General features: G+C 36.1%; 1 long non-coding RNA gene across 1 annotated transcript; it reads right to left on the bottom strand.

Annotated features, from left to right (window-relative positions):
• Nucleotides 1–21835: 21835 nt before the first annotated feature.
• Nucleotides 21836–22457, bottom strand: LOC122145222. The gene is made up of 3 exons (XR_006160171.1): nucleotides 22305–22457; nucleotides 22048–22137; nucleotides 21836–21925 (listed from the first exon to the last, which is right to left on the bottom strand). It is a non-coding gene; the product is annotated as an uncharacterized LOC122145222 (long non-coding RNA).
• Nucleotides 22458–23240: the final 783 nt, after the last annotated feature.

Here is a 23240-nt window from a genome sequence, read left to right as displayed (position 1 = left end):
AGTAGCTTTTAGTTGCCTTTTAATTAATTATTTTATTTTATTTTATTTTTATTTTTTCAATCCTGTGGTGGAAACAAGCTTCCATGCAAAACAGAATATTATAAGGGTTGGAGAACGGTGAAAAATTATCATTAGAAAATAAATTATGATTTTAAGTAATGAAGAAATGAATCGTTTATGAAATAGCACTGGTTATTTAATTGCATTTTGAATTTTTTAAAGGTAATTTGGCATTGAACGCATGTAGTTTAATGCATTCATTAAGCTGATGTCACAAATTCAAAGATTACAAAACTAGATGTATTTGCAGTTTTGGCAGAGTTCTGAAAGGTAGTTTGTTTGCATCTGACTGAAAAGAAAAAAGTAAAATTTATTATTCATGGTATGAACCCTTAAATATAAATTAGACTAACAGTATCATGCCCAAATAACATTATTTGTCCACTGTAAACTGTAAACTCCCTTAATCTCAGCTAACCTAGATATAGTTCTACTGTATATCAGATCAGTAAAGAGAGGTTTCCTCAAAGCATGGAGACTCATCTCAGAGAGTTGTGAAACTGGCCAACAAACTGTCAAGTGAATATGGAGACAGATGAGTCAGTTGTCCATCAAATGTAAGGCTGAAGCTCTTGGCAATCCAACGCCTGCTTTGTTTCCAGCTATAAAGTCGTGTGATCAAAGATACGTTGTCTTCCATCATTAGAGCATGAACAACACACAGTACTGTACACAACACAACATGTGTGCTGTCTGGTGAAGACAAGCAAAACGCACCCTGCATACTTGTTCAAGTGTGACAAACCCTGTCCCTGTATTTAATACAATTACACTCCCAATACTCTCACTAAGCACAAGGAAAGCTTCAATTCCCCCGTCCATCATGCTGTTTAGCAGCCTCTGAGCTGTATCAGTGTATTTGATTTGTTGCTGTCCTTTGGGATCTAAAACAGCAGCAGTATTGAAGCTCATGCAGCTAGCACGGCAGCTAAATTTCACTGAACACATCTAACAATTGTCTGCCCGTGACCTGTGACCTTTGTCACTCTTCTCTGAGGACGTTTTTCTCTGAGACGGTGTGGGGAGAGCGTTCGTGTGTTTGTGTTGATATATATTGCAAAGAAAGACAAGACACACAGGACCTCCAATCAGAAATGTTCTGTGCTTTCAGAAGCCCTCGACTGCATCACGGCATGAAAGATTTATGAGAGGCCGATCAGCGTGTGTTTATATGTGTATGTCAGTGTTAGGGAAGCTTTGAAACCATAGCTAAATACATTAAAGTGGGCTAGTTTTAAATGATCTAAATATAAGTTTGTATTTGGTTAAAAAAAGAGCAGTACTTATCTGGAACATAAACCAAAAAGATACCATTCAGGGTTACCACTAGGGCTGCATGATACTGGGAAAACCTGACATTTTGCTTTCTGCGATTATATATATGTGTGTGTGTGTGTGTGTGTGTGTGTGTGTGTGTGTGTGTGTGTGTGTGTGTGTTTACAAAATTATTTTTTAAACATGAATTAAATCACAACTTTAAATCACAGACAATCGCATTAAGCCATATTGCAATATCAGTTTTATTTTGATATATAATGCAGCCTTACAGCCTTAACTACAATTACCAAAAACCATAAACGAACCATTGTTGTCATCTGAAATAAAATAAATGTTAATTGAAATAGAATAAACTATAAAAAAAACGTATTTTAACATTAGTTAATGCACTGTGAATTAACATGAATTAACAATGAATGACTGTATTTTCATTAACTAACATTAACAAAGAATAATAAATGCTGTAAAAACTTTACTGTTCATAGTTCATTATACATTAACTAGCATTAAATAATGGAACCTTATTGTAAAGTGTTACCATATTTTTTTTATTTAGTATAAACCCGTCCTTAAGTGGCACATCAAAACAAAACAAACTGTGATTGGTCAACTGTGATGTCAGATGGCAGGGTTGCTGGTTCCAGGCCGGGATGTCTAAATTGCCTAACATGTCTGGGTTTTGGCTTTTTTTCCTATTGTTTTCATACTCACTGAAGGTAATGACTGAAAAGTAGTTTGACCAATAGCATGCAGGAATTGTACATAATCAACCATTCATGGCGTGCAAGAAGTTGGGATGTACTGAGAATGGTCAAACCAATGCAAATGTATGTATAATGCAATCAAGTCAATAAGAAAACAAATTGCAATTTAGAAATCCCAGATTGGAAAAAGAGGATGACACCCTATCAGACGACAGTCTCTTCCTGTGTAAGTGGGTGGTTCTTGTCCAGAGTTTATAGCGCAAGTCAAAAGTGTACATGAGACTAGTTACTCCCCAACACAGCTTTATGTGTTCATGTACAGGAGAGTGAGAATGAGTGACACCAGGGACAAAAAGCAGTGCAGCCTCCTGTGAATTAGCTGTGATTACAGGCCTGGCGGGCACCTCTCTCTCTCTATCCCTCTCTCTGAGAGCTGCAGGGCTGTGGGACACTCATAAAGATGGCATCCGCTCTTATTGGAGCCTGTCAGGCTGTGTGTCTGTCAATAGTATGATTAATACAGCCAAGAGACAAGCGTGAGTGCTCAGAGCCACAGTCCCCCCGCTAGTATACAGACTGCCAATCAAATGCCACAAAGACAGAGAGGAAATGAGGGAAGAGAGGCAGGACATCCCCTCAGTCCCAGCACAGGGGCACTCGGCTTGTCCAGAGGGTCAGTGGTTATGGGGTAAAGTGTGCCATGGCTGTGTCTCTCTCCACCACTGTGACAGTTTGAGCTGCTTGCACTCACATAAATGTCTGAGCATGCTGTCACACTTGTTGACTGTGTGAGCTGGTGTAATTGGTGTGTTTGTGAGTGTGTGTGTATTGATGTGTTTGGGCTTCTGTACGAGCCAGGTTGTTTACCATAAGGAACATTTACCATAAAAACTAAATTTTCAAATACCATTGTTATTACTGCTTACTTTACTACAATCCCTGCTTAAACAACTTAAATCTGCCTGGTCTGGCTGGTTAGACTGGTCTGTTTTGCCAATTTAGGACAAGAATAAGTCTCTTATGCTCACCAAAGCTGCATTTATTTGATCAGAAATACAGTAAAAAAAAAAAAATATTGTGAAATATTATTATAATTTAAAATAACTGTTTTCTGTTGGGATATCTCTTAAATTGTCATTTATTCCTGTGATCAAAGATGAATGTTCAGCATCATTACTCCAGTTTTCAGAGTCACATGACCCTTCAGAAATCATCCAACATGCTGATTTGCTGGTTAAGAAACATTTCTGATTATTAGCAATGTTGAAAACAGTCTGGCCTAGCCTGTTTAAGTTCAAAAGTGCCCTAGACCTCTCTAAAACCAGCAAACAAATCAACACCCTAGCATTGTGAGTTTAACATGCGAAAATACCACTATTTCCTTCAGCAAATGTAAGCAACTAGTAAAGGGCTCACTGTAGTAACAATAAAGAGAGTAAAAATGGCCTTCTTTTGAATTTTTCTTTGAGTTTCTGAAGCTTTTCAGCCTTTGATGTCGTAAGTCTGCTAAATAATGCCCAGACTGTAGCCAACTCACAGCATGAGCTCTAGTGTGCACACTAGTGAAACACACTGCCACTATTCAAAGAGGGCCCTATATGATACACAATCATGACCAGAATCCAGTCATTGATTCATTGATTATCAACCTTTGTACTGAACCATATTAAAATAGTGAGAGAACCACAAAGAGCCACAGGCAATACAATTCAGAAAGTATCAGGTACACTGTGAGAAAGTGTAGTACACTCTGAGACTTCAAATGTGAGCTAGATGACAAGCTTCAGTGTTGCAAAAGCCACATAAGTGTGCACTATATCATGTACTATAAGGTTTCAGGTTCACTAGATGTGCATCATAAAGAACAGGGACCCACTCAGTTAGCCACATGGGCATGCAAAGTCACAAAAAACAGAGTGTTGCAGAGAGAGAATGTGTCTTGAGGCGTCTGTCTGTGTTTGGGAAGCTGTGATAGGCGTATTACAGAACAGAAGTTCTCTTCAGAGCGCAGATAGAGAACAGCAGTATTCCCACTGAGACTGATTAACCCAGGCCTGTCAGAGTATGAGGGGGAATGATGGGGGTCTCGCTGGGCCGTGTGTCTCCTCAGCAAGGTGAAGGGCCACAGGCTATCAGTGCCACCGTTTAGGGGCCCTGTTCACCAGCAATAGGAAGCCCATGGTTCTACAGCTTAGCATGCTAGAAGCCATTCTAAACAACATTTAATACTGTTTCTGTTGCTATTTCTGTCTCCATCATCAACACTCAATTTCATCAACTCCATCGTTATTTCTAAGTGACAGTGGTGCGGAACACAAGACGTCTTAACTAAAAAGTACTGTTGTGGTACCATGATTCAGTTAGTGATGGTATCGTACCTTGGTACTTAGATATGGGTAGCAGACAAAAAACATGAACAAACATTTGTGTTCAATATAAAGATTTTTACTTTGATGTATAAGGAAAAGTGTGTGTGATGTGCATTGCAGGTGCTTTTCATCATTTTAATTAATTAATTAATTTAAAAATAGTGAAAAGCACCTAAACTCAATTAATTTGTGGTGCACTATTTAACTACAAATTTCAAATGCTTGTTTCTAAAGCATTTTGAGGTCATAAAATCTGCAATTAATACTAAAAAAAAAATAAGTCACTAATGAATTAATTATCATTATGTTAAAAAATAAAATAAATAAAATAAAAATAATTCAAATAAATGCTGTTCTTTTGATCCAAAAGAAAGTATCACAGTTACCACAAGCCCATATTTTGTTAAATCATAATTATTGCATAAAGAGTCAAAATTATGAGGTACTAAATCATAATTATGAGATTAAAAGTCAAATTTATGACATACTGGGTCATAATTCTAAGTTGAAACGATGAGGTCAAAAGTCATTATGACATAAAAGTTGAAAATATGACATAAAAGTCAGATATTATTATGACAAAAAGTCAAAATCATGAGATGAAATGTCAGTTTTATTTAAAAATTAATTTAATCATGATTTTTGTCAATTATGATTTAAGCATGCCCCCCCCCTTAACTCCCATACTTATCAACATTGCTGTTTCTTCAGCAGCAAATCAACATATTAGAATGATTTCTGAAGGATCATGTGACACTGAAGACTAATTTTTAAAAATGTTTTAATAATATTTCACAATATTGCTGTTTTTACTGTATTTTTGATCAAATATGATGAGCAGAAGAATCTAAAAATGTGATTTTTTTAGGGAGAAAACCTGTGGAATTCTGTGGAATTGATCGGAATATCGTAAAACAGTACTGCTCTCATGAGCAGATGTCATGTAGCTGTGTATCTAACGGCTAAGGACAGAGTGACCTGCATGGAATACCAAGCCTTTCCAAGGTCCGACCGCCTCGCCAAGAAAAAAAGCTTTCGACCCAAAAATAGCCCTGTGTGTCAGCAGAACCGAAGCATCCTCACTGGAGGCCTGAGACCGTGATCCACTCCAGCCACGGCTCTCCTGCAGCGATGAGACGTAAAGCAGTTACAGAATACCCTGAAAGCTGTTGTGAAGACACCGCCGGTGTAAGAGAGATGAAAAGAAGAAACCCTGCGGTGTCTTTAAGCCTAAATCCCACACACAGAGACATATGGAGTCCCTGAAGTAAAACTCAAACGATAAGACGAAACAGTTTAGGAAAGAAAGACAGCGTTTGTGTGCTTTTACACCAATGGATCTTCTTTAGAAATGATCGTGTCCAACAGCGGCTTTTAAAATCAACTCACTGGACCAGCCCAGGCCAAATCCCACCCTCATTTCCCTTAATTATTTATATGTTTATATCGCTGAATTTGGGCTTTTCGACATTCCCCAGCGTGTGCTTGTGAGAGGGGCATGTTTTGTCTACTTCTGCGCTCACTGCACTTCTAAACGCGGTCTGCAGTGTCAAAATTGTGTCCATGGTCTCCAGGGAGGTGTCCTCAGCATTTACTGCATCCAAAGATGTGTCTGAGCATTTATATGTGCATTCACGCTGCTTTTTGCAGCTCTAACGCCATGTATCCTGAGCCATGTCACACAATTACACCTCTAGATAATCACTGCTTCTTCTCTTCATTCTCATGAAGGTCAAAGAAATGCATGTTTTGCATCAAACCAGACCACTACAGACTTTGTTGTGCATGTATGCAAATGATTAAAGATCCTCCTGAGGCTGTAAATGACATGAAATGTGCTCTTCAACCCAAAATGTTTATTTCAAACTCACATTTTAACATTGTCATTGAAGCAGTGCCAGTTGCTGTACTATGGATAGATATGAGGTTGTATACTTGATGTTTTAAAATCCAGCTCCTGCAAGACTTACTTAATGCCATGAGAGGAATAACGTGGTAAGAAAGCTGTTTCTGGCCCAGTCAGGCTGTTGCAAGGATTAATGCTGCCCTCTACTGCTCAGAATCTGTCATGTGTGTTTGTCCATGCTGTCATGAAAGCATGTAAAACATAAAGCATAAAGAGCAGAAAACAGCAGCACTCCAATAATGGAAAAAGAAGAATACTGTGTTAAAATTCAAAAAGAGAGAATAAATATAACTCATGTTAACATAGCGCCGTATTTCTTAGTTTTTTTTATTTTTATTTCTTTTTGTTTTGGTAGAGATTTTTTTCCAGAGATATCTGACTCCGCCTAGTGGTCATATATTGGAATAAACATTGGATATTTATTGGACTATATATTGGATATAGGCTACAGGCTGATTAATTGATTGTTATTTAGCCATTATGAGACCATCAGTTAAGAGTTTCTTCAGCTGAACTTAAGCTCTGTCTTTAAACACACTTTTCACACTCTCACTAGTTTATTTAACACATTAATAAAGGCAAACAATGGATATACATGCATCACAGGTAAATTCTTAATTTTTGGACATTTTTATTTTGTTTCTAGAACAGTTGTACCACAGTATAATTTCCACCACATTTAAAATCATGAACTTTTGTTTGATAATAATTTTATGTTGTAAATGAGTTTTTCATATTTTTGGGGTAAATGAGCACTAATTTCAAAGCGTATATTTGTGTATCCTAAGTAAATATTTTCACACTTTTACATAATTTGGCATAATTTAATAAAACATAATTTTAATAAAAATAATAGTTCATAAGTGGTATTTACATTTTTTCCCCTGTGTCTTATATACTAATATCTTAGCTACACTTACTTTTGAAGAAGAAGAAGAAGAAGAAGAAGAAGAAGAAGAAGAAGAAGAAGAAGAAGAAGAAGAAGAAGAAAAAAAACTAGTAATTTTTTGAAATAAATAAATAAAAGAAAAATTATTTGCCTATTTTAAGCCTGTGTGTTTTTGCCAAATTTTGCAAAGTCTTTCTCACAGTTAGTGTTGCTCTGCATTTGGGGACATTTACCCTGGATCTTGTCTTGATTCTCAGCTTGTTTCCTTGGATTTTTGAGACATTTGAAACAAGGGTGACACTAAATTTATTTTAAATGTCAGACAAAGATGAGACAACTAATCAAAACTAAAAAGAAAACAATGCTGATTCTAGTGGTCTTAAAAGAGGGCTTTAACTCGCATCCAGAGGAGTGCATGAACAAAAGGTAGTCAAACATCTAAATCAGTGGTTCTCAATTCCAGTTGTCAAGTACCACCGCTCTGCACATTTTGTAGGTCTATCTAATCCCTTTCCATCATTTGTTCTATTCGACCGTAAGTGCCCTGTGAAGTGGACATCAGGCTAATCCGCCATGATTCCAGTTTGAAAGGAGCATATGTGTTCCATTCAAAGGGCATTAAAGTGTGCGAGACGTGAATTTACAGAGGGACATTATGTCACACTTTACACTACTCTAGTAAATTTCATCTGTGTGAGCACAAATCTGTGAATAAACGTTCCGAAGTGAAGTAAACTTTAATGGATTTCCCATGCTCATGGAGTAGGGAGCAAAGAATACTGTGTAGGGACCATGCCAATAGGAACACAGTTCATGCATGGAGCTCTCTTCTAACGAGCTGGTGATCTGAATCAGGTGTTTTAAAAAAGAGAAACATGCAAAAGATGCAGAGCGGTGGTACGCAAGGACTGGAATTAATCCCGCGTTCCAGGTAACCCGTAACCCGTGTTTTTCCAAACTTCTACCCGTGAAAGTGCAACGGAACGGCAGTCAAACCCGTGACTTCCCACCCGTGAACTCGTACTAGCGGTGCGAGATATATCGCCCTCCGTAGGGCACTTCAGAGTGAAAACAATCATGGCCTCCATATTGAAGGGTCGTTCCAAACCGAAGTGCTCAAAACTGGCCACTTCAAAGGGCCCTTCGGAATGAAGGATTTCAAAGGGTCCAACTGATGGGCACTTCGGGCTCCCATGATCCTTTGCACAGATTCCTTGCATGATGCATGTGGAACACACAACACTATTATACATTATTTATTTAACACACATACTTATTTACATTTCAAAATTGCACATATCATACCTGTACATACATAACTGTCTATATATATATATATATATATATATATATTGTGTTTTTGCTTTTTTTGTACATCGTCTATTTTGCATATTTTTATAGTGTTTTTTTTTATTATCCTGTTTTGTCACTGTCATTCTGTTACACTTCGGAAACTTCTGTCACTAAAACATAGCTGGCAATAAAGCTCAATCTGATTCTGATTCTGATGATGATGGCGCCTCCGTGTGGGCACGTGATGATGATGCAGAAGGGCACTTCAAGAAACAGTTGTTTGGTCCCCTACACCATTCAACCCTTCGAAGCCCTCACTCCGGAGGGTAAACCCTTTGAAGGGATTAGGACATAGGGATGAGTCCTTCCGAATGGAACGCAGGGTGTATCGATGTACTCCCAGTTCCGAGCTCTGATGTCACATGGCCCGCAAAACAACAATAGCAGCCCCTACGGATAATATTGCCTACGGATGCAGTGTTTATGCAAGTGGTATACGGTGAGAAATAGACTTTAGGACAATATAACGTTGCAATAAATTTAATAATCTAGCTACAATTCCTTGCGCTCAGGCAGTTTGGCGTGACTTGCCTGGAACGCTACAAAGTCGTGGTTTGAAGTCGTGATTTATGGGCTCAAAAACCTGCCTGGAACGCAGCATAAGAACCACTGATCTAGACAGTTACACATCTACACCCACAGGCTTTGCATATATGTGTACTCCATGTGCTGTATGTGCTCTATTGACTTCTCTAATGAGAGCCAAAGGTCCCGTCCCACAGGAGCGTCCCTTTAATGGCAAAGTATTGAGTGTTGCGAAAAGGGAGCTTCTACTTGATAAGGCAGAAGCAGAGCTAAAGCCTTTTAGTACTGTGACAGGATTTAAGCCTAAAGCAGGATTAGACCGACAGTTTATAACAAACAAGAAAGATCTTTAATGAGGAGATCCAGTCACCACACAGGGCTTTATGATGCTCCACTTCACCTCACGGTTTTTAAAGACTGTCAATTCGAGACCATATTTCTGAAAAGAACCATTCTAGAACTTTTATTTCTTTTATTTAATTTTTTAAAATATATTTTAAACTATATATTTTTTGTAAGTTTTACTTTTATTTTGTTTTATTTTATATTGCAGACAATTTGGCAATTCAACTGTACAGTCATTGTCATGCCAATAATGTACATGCTAATTATAACCCTATTTCTGAACATAACCATCCTGGCTGTTATTATGTTTTGTTTTATTTTATATTATTTTATTTTATTTGCAAACGTTTTGGCAATTCAAATGTGTAGTTATTGTCATGCCAGTAAAGCATACTAACTTGAAAAAGTAAATAAAACAACACAGTTAGATATCATAATTTCATACCTTTCTAAATTTGCTACTAAGTTATTTTCTTTTTTTTTTTTTTTTTATTATATTAAATGTTATGTAATTTGGTTATTTTCTTACTGATTTTGCAATACTGTTACTTCACATTTATTATTTCACTACTTTTATACAGTAGCTCTATTCTGCAAAGACTGCCAATAAGTTTTTAAAGTAAATCGTAAACACTTTACAATACAGTTCCATTAGTTAATTTATATGAACAATGAACAATACATTTATTACAGTATTTATTAATCTTTGTCAACGTTAATCAATGAAAACACAGTCGTTCATTGTTAGTTCATGTTAATTCAGTGCATTAACTAATGTTAACAAGCACAACTTTTGATTTTAATGATGCATTAGTAAATGTTGGAATTAACATTAACTAAGATTAATAAATGATGTAGAAGTATTATTCATTCTTAGTTCATGTCAACTAATGTAGTTAACTAATGTGAACTAATGAAACTTATTGTAAAGTGTTATTAAATAAATATTATAATATATTATAATATTATACCTGTAAAGAATACTCTATGTAAATGTGTCTGTTTGTATTTTATACTTTCATGTACCTTTCTCTCTGTTTATCTTTTTTCTGGCTCTGATGGAAGCTCAGTGCTCAGGTCACAGGCTCAGACAACAGGTGGACGACTACGATAACACAGCCATCCTAAGAGGCAGCGAATGAAAGAAACAAGAGGAGAGAACAACTGGGCAGAAGTAAAAATAGAGCAAAAGAAAGCGAGACCCAGGGTCAGTCAGTCTGTCCGTCCGCCTCCATCTCGTATCTGTGTGTCTATATCGCTGCGGTGCAGGACGGCGGTGATGATTCAGTGTGGGATGGTGCCAGGCAGTGCAGTGGAGCCGCGGTGAGCAGATAAGCACAGAGCATTGTGTGAGGGGCCGAGGGGCCGCACACAGACACGCTTCAGCGATAAGACCGCTCATACGAGAGGAACCAGACACTGGGATAACATGGAAGATCCAGACATGCTCTATTCTTTGGTTCACTGAGCGTTTGGGTTGCTGGTTTCCAGCACGACTGTGGCTGGAAATGTTGAAAGTGGTAAAATGTACAGAACTCAATTCATTTGAATTTAGATTTTGCTCTGTGGGGCTTCAAAACATGCTTTGTTAGTTTGCACATTCAGATCAATGTGTGACAATTTTTGTCATGACAAACCACAAAATTAAAAATTAAGAGATAGATAGATAGATATATATATAGATAGATAGATAGATATACAAGTTTTTTTCTTTTTAAAATGTCTATAGTAAATCATTTTTTATTTCAGATTTAGTTATTTTAGTACATCAAGATAAACTAAATGAAAATGAAAAATGTTGCCTTGACATCTAGCTGAAATAAAATATTTCTTTTCTTTTCTTTTCTTTTCTTTTCTTTTCTTTTCTTTTCTTTTCTTTTCTTTTCTTTTCTTTTCTTTTCTTTTCTTTTCTTTTCTTTTCTTTCAGTTAATATTTAATTTACTTCAGGCAACATGTTTTTTTTGTGCATTTTGTTTCAGTTAACTATAATAACTAAACAGTAAACAGTATAATAATAAATAAACAGTCGTGCTGCTTAATATTTTTGTATATATTCATTTGCACTGAGTGCTCTGCTGTTTTTAATCAGTTTGAGCCGGTATCTCTTGCCTCATTGCGTGAGATTATTGTTAAAATAAAATCATCCTCATGTGGCATGGATATTGTTCCTCCTTGTCTTCTAAAAGATTCATTTGAAACTATTGGTCATAAAATTCTTTTGACTTTACTTTTTTATTTATTTGAAATAAAAACCATTTTAAATTGTAAAAAATATTTCACAGTATTACTTTTTTATTTTTTTCTGTATTTTTTATAAAGTAAATGCAGTCTTGATGAGTATAAGAAGCTTAATATAACATAAAAAATCTTACTGATCCCAAACCTTTGAACGGTCCCTAAACTTTTGGGGTGTTTCACATATTATTAAGAAAGGCTAAAATGTCCAAATCATTTTGGGCCACTTTATTCTCTGACACCAAATAGGACACATATGTTAAGCTGCCAAACTCGGGCTAACTTAAAAAGTAGCGGAATAAAAAAAAAAAGTGACTTATGGAAGGATTTTGGGAAGTTTGAAAAGGTGAAAGAAGGTTAATTGAGTTACAAATCCCTTTTTGTTCTCACCTGGCCTTTACGGAGGACGGACTCAAGGTGAGCTCGGGTTCTTCTTGTATGCTCAGCACTTTGAGTGACTTTGTTTTGGTCATTTTTTTTCTATTTTTCCCCTTACCTGGCAGGATTCTGATGAAGACCCCCATTCGGCACACCAGCCGTTTAAAGAGTGTTTACTCGCCTCCATATGGCAGATGGTGAAACTTGCCCCACTCCTTAACATCAACAGTCAATGATTAGCATGTTTGGGCTAACTGAAGAGAAATGAGGGGAGAAGGACAGTGTGTGTGTGTGTAGTAATATTAATCATAGAGTGCATCTGTGCGACCAGCGGAGGCATGGCAGGGTGCCATACTGCTGCCCTCGTTTTCTGCTCAGCTGCGTAATGACTCGCCCTTTACCTCCACACCCTGTGCAATGATCACAGATAATCACAGGCCATCAGATGTGACCAAAAAACAGGCGGAAAAACCCAAAATAATGACATGAAAAGGGCCAGGAAAAGAGGAGTGGGCAGGTTGTATTTTCACTGCTAGATGACGTCATGTTTCTTCTGAAGGATAATTTGTCCTTTCTAAGTTGGGGGGTGGCAGGACGCTATTGATTTTAATTGCAGGTGATGCTGTGTGGCACATTAGTTATCTGAGCATTAATACTGAAGGACAGTTTAATCTCTTCAAGTTAAATCTTGCAGCTTAAATATGGTTAAATTCATTTATATTTCAGTCCAATATTTCAGCAGATATTACTGCATATGAGATCTTTGTTTACTGTTAAACAAATTTCTCTTCAGGCTATACAGCATGTTTAATTTTTTAATTGCACACACACACACACACACACACACACACACACACACACACACACACACACACACACACACACACACACACACACACACACACACACACACACACACACACACATTTTCTATAGCGCCTTTAACAGCTACACAAAGTGCTTTACATGAATAAAAAGGATAAAATAATAATAAAAGCAACAGAGATAATACAAACCCGATTCCAAAAAAGTTGGGACACTGTACAAATTGTGAGTAAAAAAGGAATGGAATAATTTACAAATCTCATAAACTTATATTTTATTCACAATAGAATATAGATAACATATCAAATGTTGAAAGTGAGACATTTTGAAATGTCTTGCCAAATATTGGCTTATTTTGGATTTCATGAGAGCTACACATTCCAAAAAAGTTGGGACAGGTAGCAATAAGAGGCCGGAAAAGTTAAATGTACATATAAGTAAAGTAAAATATGACCATACATATGACATAGAGAAATCACTTAAAAGCTATTCTGGGTTATAAGAGCAGATTCAGCCTGTCTGATCTCAATGGGAAGAGAATTCCAGAGCACAGGAAGAAGAGGCTCGATCACCCATAGAGTGTAGAGAAGTATGGGGGGATAGATTTTTTATCACTTTGTTTTTCATTAAGTACAGAAGTAATTTAAGTTCAGAAGTAATGACTATATACTTTCTTAAAAATAATAAAATAAAATAAAAATGTCACAACTTCATTTAGTTCAAAAGTAATGAGTACAGACTTCCTTCCTAAAGATTACAATACAATAAAAGTAACAACATTTCATTTTATAATAATGATTTCAGACTTCCTTCCTATATATATATAACATATAATAACACATAAAATAAAATAGGAAAGTGTATTCACTTTTTGATCACAATTTCTGTGGATGTATCAGTTTTGAGAATCTACTGTATATGTTACTGAATGAAGACTGAACAGTTCTTGTTCATATATAGGTTATATGTTTATTTACCGGTCATTTATTTTTTTCAAGGCAGAGTTGCTGCATCCATGGCAACATTGTAGAATCATAGAATTCTGCCTGATAAACACACAGCCGAAGTCATTTGCTAAAGGTAAGGGTTACCAGACAACAAATAAGCACCGTGTCATGTCCTTTAACACTGTAATACATACTGTTACCATGGAAAACATCATATGAAGAAGTGAAAGCATTGTGTTCAGTGTTACAGGCACTTAGATGTTGTTAATGAGCATGGAAAACAAGGGCCATGATTATTTTAATCATTCAAAAAACATTCAACAAACAATGCCCAGAGGAACATTTAATGACTCTGATGTTGCTGTTTCAGAAAAATAACAAACAGATACGAACGAAACTACTGCTGACATACAGTATAAGCATAAATCATAAATGTGGAGATCATTTGTTTTCGCAAGAATGTGAAGAGATCATAACTTTTGATAGATTTAAGAATCCTGGCAATTCTGAGAAAAGATTAAGATATTCTTGAAAGGTTTCTATATGTTTCAATTTAATCTCATGAATATTAAAAGTGCATTCAGTAAAGTTGCACAAGCTGATACGGTAGTTGACTTGAATAATAACATTTTTATTTTTATTTTAATTTTTTTAAGGAGAGTGCACTTTTAAAGAGTTTGTGATGTTCTTGTATTTTATAAAAAATAAATATACCAAACTTTGTGCTTTACATTTAAAATATTTTTTATATACGTTATAATTAAATATTTATTCGATTATAGCAGCAGTTTGCAGAGTGACCACTAAATAATGCTTCTTTATACTTAAAGTGTGCAAAGTTCTACAAAGACCATGCATCAGTATATCCTTCAGTGCTCTGGATGTTAAAAGGGCTTCATTAAGGGTGAATTAATTAATCAGTGTGTGGCATGTTAAATACCAGTCAGTCCAATAGTTTATCATGCTTAATGACACACTCACAAATACAAGGCAGTATTCTTTGTGTTCTCCTTCTTGCTTGGCAATAAAAGCCTGCAGTTATTCCCTAAGGATTTGGGCCTCTTAATAAGATACAGCCAAGGCCACTGTTTCTCTGATGGTGTCATCTCCATAATTAGATTTCTAATTATTTGTGCGGCAAAAGAACTGAATCTACAGTCGCTATCTGATCAAAGGCACCATCCAAACGTCAAGGTCATATTTAGATACTGTAATGCACTGAAGAGGAGTCTGTTAAATCGGTCAGCATCTTTTGATTGTTTCTTTATGTTTTTATAAAGAGATCCAGATCCTTTATTCAGGACTGCACTGAAATCTGTTGATATTAGATAACGTGCTGGTGTATGATAATGTATGTAATGTATTATTTCTGGATTTTTATACATTTTGAACAATAAATTTCCTTTTCTTATTGAGATTGCACTTATAAATAGCTAAGTCCATGCATTATTATTATTATTATTATTATTATTATTACTATTATTATTATTATTATTATTATTATTTTGTCCAGGTTTTGCTTAACCATTGAAAGCATTTTTTTGCATTGGTGTAAAACTGGTTGTGGAGTACCAAAACAAGAAAAAATATCTACCAATCGGGTCTGTAATATAAACTTAATTAATAAAGGAAACAATATTATTTTTCCTACCCTAATGACAGAATATTTTACATTTTTAAACATTTTTTAGAAAACAAGACTTCATATCTAAGAACAAAAAAATCATGACAATTTGAACATTTGCTGAAAATGCACTCACCCTCAGGCCACCCAAGGCCTTTGTTTCTTCATCAGAACAGGTTTGGAGAAATTTAGCATTGCATCACTTGGTCATCAATGGATGGTCTGCAATGAATGGGTGCCATCAAAATGAAAGTCCATCCAGCTGATAAAACGTCACAATAATCCACACCACTTCAGTCCATCAATTAACATATTGTGAGCTGCAAGTTTGTTAGTAACAAATCTATCATTAAGATGTGTTTAACTTCAAATTTATTGTGTTTGTCCAGGTTTTGCATAACTGTTCCAAGCATGTTGCATGTGCGTAAAACTGGTTGTGTAGGTCCTACTTTTCCAGTTTAGCATGACTGCATTCAGTGGTGTGTACAGCAGATCTTCTTGCAGGTTTTCTAGCTTGTTTTGGTAAGAAATAGCACATTGAATCAAAATAATTGAAGAATGTGTTTCTTTCTTTCCCTCATCTCCTGTTCCAGCATTACCATGGCAATGTGTAATAGGGCATTTGTGAAAAAGTGGCCGTTATGTCTCAGTTATCTCTGTGTGACCTTGCTGCTGTCAAAGGAGCAGACCTGTGCACTTACGCACACAGAGTACATAAAGCACATAGAACGTCTCAGGTTACGTATGTAACCATGGATCCCTGAGAAGGGAACGAGACACTGCTGTCCTTCAAACCCTTCAAAGATCTCACTCCGGAGGATAAACCCTTAGAAGGTATTAGGGCATCCTTCTGAATGGAACGCAGGGAGTGTCGTTTTTAGATTTATGCTTCAGACACCGGTCACACTGAAGGCGTTCCCCATAGTGACCCCTACCTTATTTACCCCCTAAATGTTGCATTTTAATACTTTAAAGGTGCACATTTGTACCTAAAGTGTACATATTAGTACCTAAATAGTTCATATTAGTACCCTTTGAAAAGGTGCTGCCCCAGTGACAGCTTTTGTAATTTTTTTTGGAGAGTGTATCTTTAAACTACAACCTTACATTGTTTTTAATGGTTAAGCTGAGTTTTCATGGAAATGAACCTGTAAAGTCGCTCTTGTCAATTTCATGTTCTGTGAAATGTGAAAACGATTGACTGTTTGTGTAGTTATTAATTTTTAAAACGAGCTAGCTCCTTTATATGCACCTCATTACTTTTTCTCTGTATTTTTTTTTTTTTTTTTTTTTTTTTACTTACCTAAAATCTATCTACAGTAGTGATACTTTCTAGGGTGAAGCAATATTGAATTAATATCACATTACTATTTCCAACCACTTTACATGCTAAAATGAAAATCTCAAACTCTGTTTTATAAACGATCAGCTGAAAATGGGAATGCATGTGACAGAACGCATGTGGTTATATTTTGCTCTTATTTGATTTATAAAGCATTTTTAAGTGCTATATTAAGATCTGATAAGTATACATAAATTTTGTTACTTAAAATAAAATAAATGATAACTGAATTTTAGTGTGTTGCCAAGGCAACATTTCTCATTCTCATTTAGTTTAACTTGATGAACTAAAAACTAAAATAACAATAAAACTATATAAACACTGAAACAGATCAAAATTACGAAAACGCTCAACAAAATGACTAAACATTAAAAATACAATGAAAATGTGCAATATATATAATTTGAAATATAAATAAAAATGATAATAATACCTCAAATATAAACAGCACTTGATTTCTGACAATATGACAGCTCAAAACTGTGCTGTTTGACTTCTAGATATATTTTAGCAATATTAAAAACATAACAGACAATAGCAGAAGAACAGGATTGATATTCTTTGCAGATTTAGCCAGTTTGGAAACTTAGGTACTAATATGTAAACTTTAGGTACAAATACAGTATGTACATTTAAAGTACTAAAATGCACCATTTAGGGGTAAATAAGGTACAAATACAACTGATGCTAATTAGGAAAATGTACTCAAAATATTTAATTTTCTTCCCCAAACACACACAAATTGTATCCTATTAACCAAATAAATATCACAGAGATTTAATAAATGCTCTGACTGGCTATGTGGATCGGATACATGCATGTTCATTGGTTTTTAAAAATTATTATTTTTTCACTAAACCACAATCAGCAGATGGCAGTCTAACACTGACACACAAACACAAAAAATCTCTTTGTCGCTCCCCGTCTGTCTCTCTTTCCTTCTTTCTGTTTGCTTAGGGAGGTGGGACACTAGAGATTCATTAAATGTAACTACTACCAGGGCTTAGTGCACAGGGCTCAAATGAAGTGGCACTAATATGAGGATTACATCAACAAATCCACCTTAGCTTCTCTCCCATCATCTCCACACAGCCCAACATGTGGCGAGGAAGACGCCAAGGGCCAACACCTTCTTCAGTCACACTCACCACCTTTAATAAGAAACTCAGTTTTCTATTTGCATGCCTTTTGACATTGAGTCGCAGCCTTTACACTGGAAAGGACAGAGATGTATGTGGCATGCTTTCATAAAACTCAAAAAAAAAAAAAAAAAAATTCTAAGGAATATCTGGAAGGTTCTTGAGAAAGAGACGACTCTTTGTGCATCAACAAAACAAATATCACTTTTTAAAGTACTGTATTACAAGAAACTGCATCACTGGTGGTGAAGGTTTTGAGTTTTATGTTTGAATTTCTTTTGAATTGAATAGTGACTTGCATGTTACCTCTCTAAAGCCAGTGTGCTAATAGTTAAAACATAAAAGTGTGCCCATTTGCTTCTTTAAAATAATTTTTTTTGGTGTTATGATCAATAGAGGCATCTTAAAAAAGGAGGGATGTTTTCACATATAAAATAAATCATTTTGGTTTATTTTCTTCATCTCAAAAACACAAAAGGATTTTGAAAGAGAATTCCTGAGCGTAGCGCGGCTTGCTGATAAACAAGTGATTTCTTGTGTGCGTTGAGCAACATGAGCAACAGTGCATCATCGTCATTTCAAGTTTGGACACTGAGGTTATTTGCAGTGTAAAAAATCAAAACAAAAACACTTGCGCTTTCTCTCATTTTATCTTCTTTGGGTTATTTGAAAGTTGTTGTGAGCGAGGGGTCAGCGTTTGGCTTGGTCAAGCCATCGATGGAGGCCATTAAAAAATTGTGCATTCTAATTATTCATTACACTACAAAAATATTTTCTTACTTAGTATTCTTGTGCTGTTTTCGAGAACAAATCTTGAAAAAGTGTTAAATCAAGATATATCCACAAAAAAGCTTTTTGTCTAGTTTAATAAAAAAAAATTATACATTTACCAAAATGTACCAAAAACAAGAAAAAAATATCTGCCAATGGGTCAGAAAAATAAACTTAATTCACAGGGGAAACAATTTTATTTATTTAATTTTGATAAATTTTTCAGAAGACCACTTAATATCTTAAAAGAATAAAAATTTAATGAAAAGATAAGTGTAGATAAGTTTGTGCCCTCATCAGAACAGGTCTGGAGAAATGTAGCATTACATCATTTGCTCATCAATGGATGCTCTGCAGTGAATGGGTGCCGTCAGAATGAGAGTCTAAACAGCTGATAAAACATCACAAAAACACATCACTCCAGTCCAGTCCATCAATTAACATCTTGTGAGCTGCATGTTTGTTAGTAACAAATCTATCATTAAGATGTGTTTAACTTCAAATCATTGTGTTTGGCTAAAATACTAGTGTTTAATACATAATATCACTTTCTCCAGTAAAAAAAGACATTTGGTCTGAATCAGGAGAGAAAAATGCAATGAAACAAGTAAAAACAGTCCAAAACAAATATGCTAGTGGATTTTGATGTGAGAGGACAATGGCGGATTGTCTTTTTCACTGGAGGAAGAGATATTGTGGATTATAGACTTTTATTTGTTTTATTTACTTATTCTGGCCAGAAGCAATGGTTTAAAGATTTGATTCTTACAAATGCACAGCTTTTCATTAAGATGTTAACTGATGGACTGGAGTGGTGTGGATTACTTGTTGATTACTGTGATGTTTTTATCAGCTGTTTGAACTCTCATTCTGACGGCACCCATTCACTGCAGAGGATCCATTGCTCAGTGAGTGATATAATGATAAATTTCTCTAAAATCTATTCTGATAAACAAACAAACTCATCTACACCTCAAATGACTGAGGGTGAGTCACTCACTGCTTTTCAAGTAAATGCATCGTGATTTAAGAAAAAAAAAAAGTTTAAATATACTTGCATAATTAATACAAATGTTAATGCTCAGGAGTATAAATGACGGCATGCAGGTCATATACCTGCCGCTGCTAACTAAATGCCATTGAGATGAATGGGCTAACGCTAACGGTTAGCTCTTTCCAAGTATAATCGACCCTCTTGGTTGTGAGTGTCTATTGATTTGTTCCATCAAAGGGAATTCCACAAATAAAGGCATTTAAATTATTGATAGACCTGAAACACATTCCCCAGAGGCATGTGAACTTTTCCAAGTATCCAATTAATCTTTTAGCTGAGTTCAGCTTGCATCATTTCGACCGATCCAGATAACAAGATGTTAAGGGGAGAAGAACAACAGAGGAGCCCCCTCAGAGAGAGAGATAACATTGCTTCACATCACAATCCTGCGTCAGGGCCAGAACTGAACGTCAGAAAATGAACCAGAGATATATAATACTCAATCGCTTATTCATACGTTCAGACAAAATAACATGGTGTCAAATCTGAGCACTTTTCTCCCATTATGAAGAACAAACAGACATCTCCTTTTGAGCTTTTGGGGAAGGAGGTATCTGACAATTTCAGTCTGACAGCCGTATTCCTTTGACGCTTCATTAATTAACGACTGCACATTTTGCGCTATTCGCTCAGCTGACGGAAAATGCGAATGACAAACACCCGTGTGCACGGCCCATAATGCAGGGCCTAATGGAACACATAGATCTCAGTTCTGTCACTTACGTCAATTATATGAGAATATTTTTAGGAAATGAGGACTAATGTCTCAATCAGAATTGCTTAATTCACCTTTTCTGAAGATCAAAGAAAACTATTAAATATTTCTTTCTTTTACACTGAATAATTTTGGTAAAATTTGGCCAGTTTGAAGAGACTGCAGGGAGGCAGTCAAGGAACGGTCCTCTAAGTAAAAACTTTAATTAAAAAGTTTTACATGCTTGTCTGGAATTTTCCATTCAAAATGGCATGCTTGCTTCTCCCCAGATTTCTGAATGAAATGTTAATCACTGTCATAATTACTAGCTGTCATGTAGAACCCTTTACACAGCATTGGAAACCGACCCTCGGGCACAAGTAGCACCATTATCTGAAACCTTTTTCTGCTTTTATTTCGTATTCACTTCTGGATTTCAGTGTACAGTATGTACCTCATTCCTCAAGGGCAAAGTGTTTTTTAATTAATGAAATGTTTTATGTTTAAACATTATGTTGGGAACAGTTTGATGCAATAAAATGTTCCAAAAATGTCTAGAACACAGAGAAAAATTCTATTGCCTGAAGCATTTGCTTTGTCTCCGATGTTTTTGCTGAAATTCTTTCTAATAATACTAGATAAAACATGGTGACAAATAGCAAGAGATTTTGAATGTTAGTGTATAACTAAATTATATAATACTGTAAATCAATAGTTTGTATTATATGCAAATGTGATACTTACTCATTGGACCAAAAAACAGTACACAGAATCTCGTAGATTACAATTTGCGACTAGACAGATGTACTGTTAGTTCCTCTACAGTCAAAAATCTGGGTGTTATATTAGACAGCAACTTGTCTTTTGAAAACCATATTTCCCATGTTACAAAAACAGCATTCTTCCATCTTAGAAACATTGCCAAGCTACGAAACATGTTACCTGTTTCTGATGCAGAAAAGCTGGTTCATGCATTCATGACCTCTAGACTGGACTATTGTAATGCACTGCTAGGGTGGTTGTCCTGCATCTTCAATAAACAAGCTACAGGTAGTCCAAAATTCAGCGGCTAGAGTCCTTACCAGGTCAAAAAAATGTTTTCTAGTTTTCTACCAGGCTACAGTCCATCACGCTCCCTAAGGTCACAAAACGCTGGACTTTTGCTAGTACCTAGGATATCAAAGTCCACTAAAGGAGGTAGAGCTTTTTCACATTTGGCTCCCAAACTCTGCAATAGTCTTCATGATAATATTCGGGGTTCAGACACACTTTCTCTGTTTAAATCTAGATTTAAAACACACCTCTTTGGCCAAGCATTCAAATAATGCATCTCATAATTTTGGACTGCAGTTATATCTGATCAAATGCGCATTACTATTCTTTAGTTTGGGTTCTCCAGCCTCCTCCTCAGGGAAGTAACTCAGAGAGGTGGTGATGGAGCAGGGTTCATCTGGCTTCTTATCTGTCTTATAGACCACATGTGGAGCTGGACAACAACATATTTGTGTTTAAATTCAGACTCCTCTTTGCTTTGGCTCTGAAACTCAAATTTGCGCCATTCAGATTCCTTGGCATACATGGCTACAGCAGTTAAGAAAGTCTTATTACCAATGTAGCGTTCTTTGCCCATGGCATCAACTTTAGAAGCAGGAACAGAGCTGAATATTGAAGAGTTCTCCCATGTCTCAAATCGGCGTGCTAAGACGCCAAACATATGAACAATCAGTGTCGACTATATCAAAACTATGGTTAACAGATTGTTTCAACCAGCATATTTTTATACATCATCTTAAAATGTATTCAAAAGATGTTTAACCTTCAGCAGAATATTGAAGAATAAGACAAAACATCACATGAAGGCAAACCTGTCACTGTGGGAGATGTTGTTGTCTTTGGTTTGGTTGGTTTTGCTGTTACAGGTGGCAGCTTGGGTTTCAAGATGGAAGCTTTGTCCTGATTCAGGTCTGTTATCTTGTCTCCTGTTTACATAACAAGTGAATATTAATAAGCAAATAAATTTCAAGTACATCATGCAAATTTGGTCATCATGACTGCAGCACATTCTTCAAACAGCCACCTCCATCAGAGAGAGAGACACAGACCGATAGTGACAAATGAGCTGCAGGCCTCCGCATGAGACATCTTTCTGATAGCATTCATGGGAACCCAAGAGCTCTAGAAAACCTGGAGCAAGCTCTCCTTTAGCATTCCTAAGAGCTAGCAGGGCCATGCTAACCAACCAAATGCTAACCTCTTGGCATATACTGTACACCACAGAATGAATAAGAGAGAGAGAGAGTGTGCAAGTTGGTGTTTATCAGAAAGAGAGATGACCTTTGTGGTGAGGACAGAGGATGGGTGTGTAAAAACCTGCTCATTCATCAGTGTTTGGAGTGTGATGTTCCTCTCAACAGCTGTGACTTCTGAATTAATTACTCTGTGAGTCTCTCCTATTCTGCCGGTCAGGAGAACAGGAGAGACTCGCAGAATTTTGCAAGAATAGGTAGGAACAAAGCCATCCAATCATCATAGACAGCCAACTCTCAGAGGATTTTTATTCAAAAGCTTGACCTTTTTTAAGGGTCATTCTGACCTTTCAATGTATAAAACCAAAAAAACTCTGCAAGGAACGGAGGAAATGAAGTCGTTTTTCTCCACGTGTGGTCCAGGCTGTCTTTGTCACAATGTTCCTGCTCCAGCATGCTTAATGTTCACTCACAAGCTCATTTTTTCTTGCATACGCTGTCTTTTGAGAGAATGTCTAAAGTTAGAATAATAAAAAAAAAGAAAACGATTTCGCC

Source organism: Cyprinus carpio, chromosome A6 (genome assembly GCF_018340385.1).
Source record: "Cyprinus carpio isolate SPL01 chromosome A6, ASM1834038v1, whole genome shotgun sequence".
NCBI lineage: Eukaryota > Metazoa > Chordata > Actinopteri > Cypriniformes > Cyprinidae > Cyprinus > Cyprinus carpio.
The sequence above is the reverse complement of the archived record's forward strand: the minus strand, read 5'-3'. Positions and strand labels throughout refer to the sequence as shown.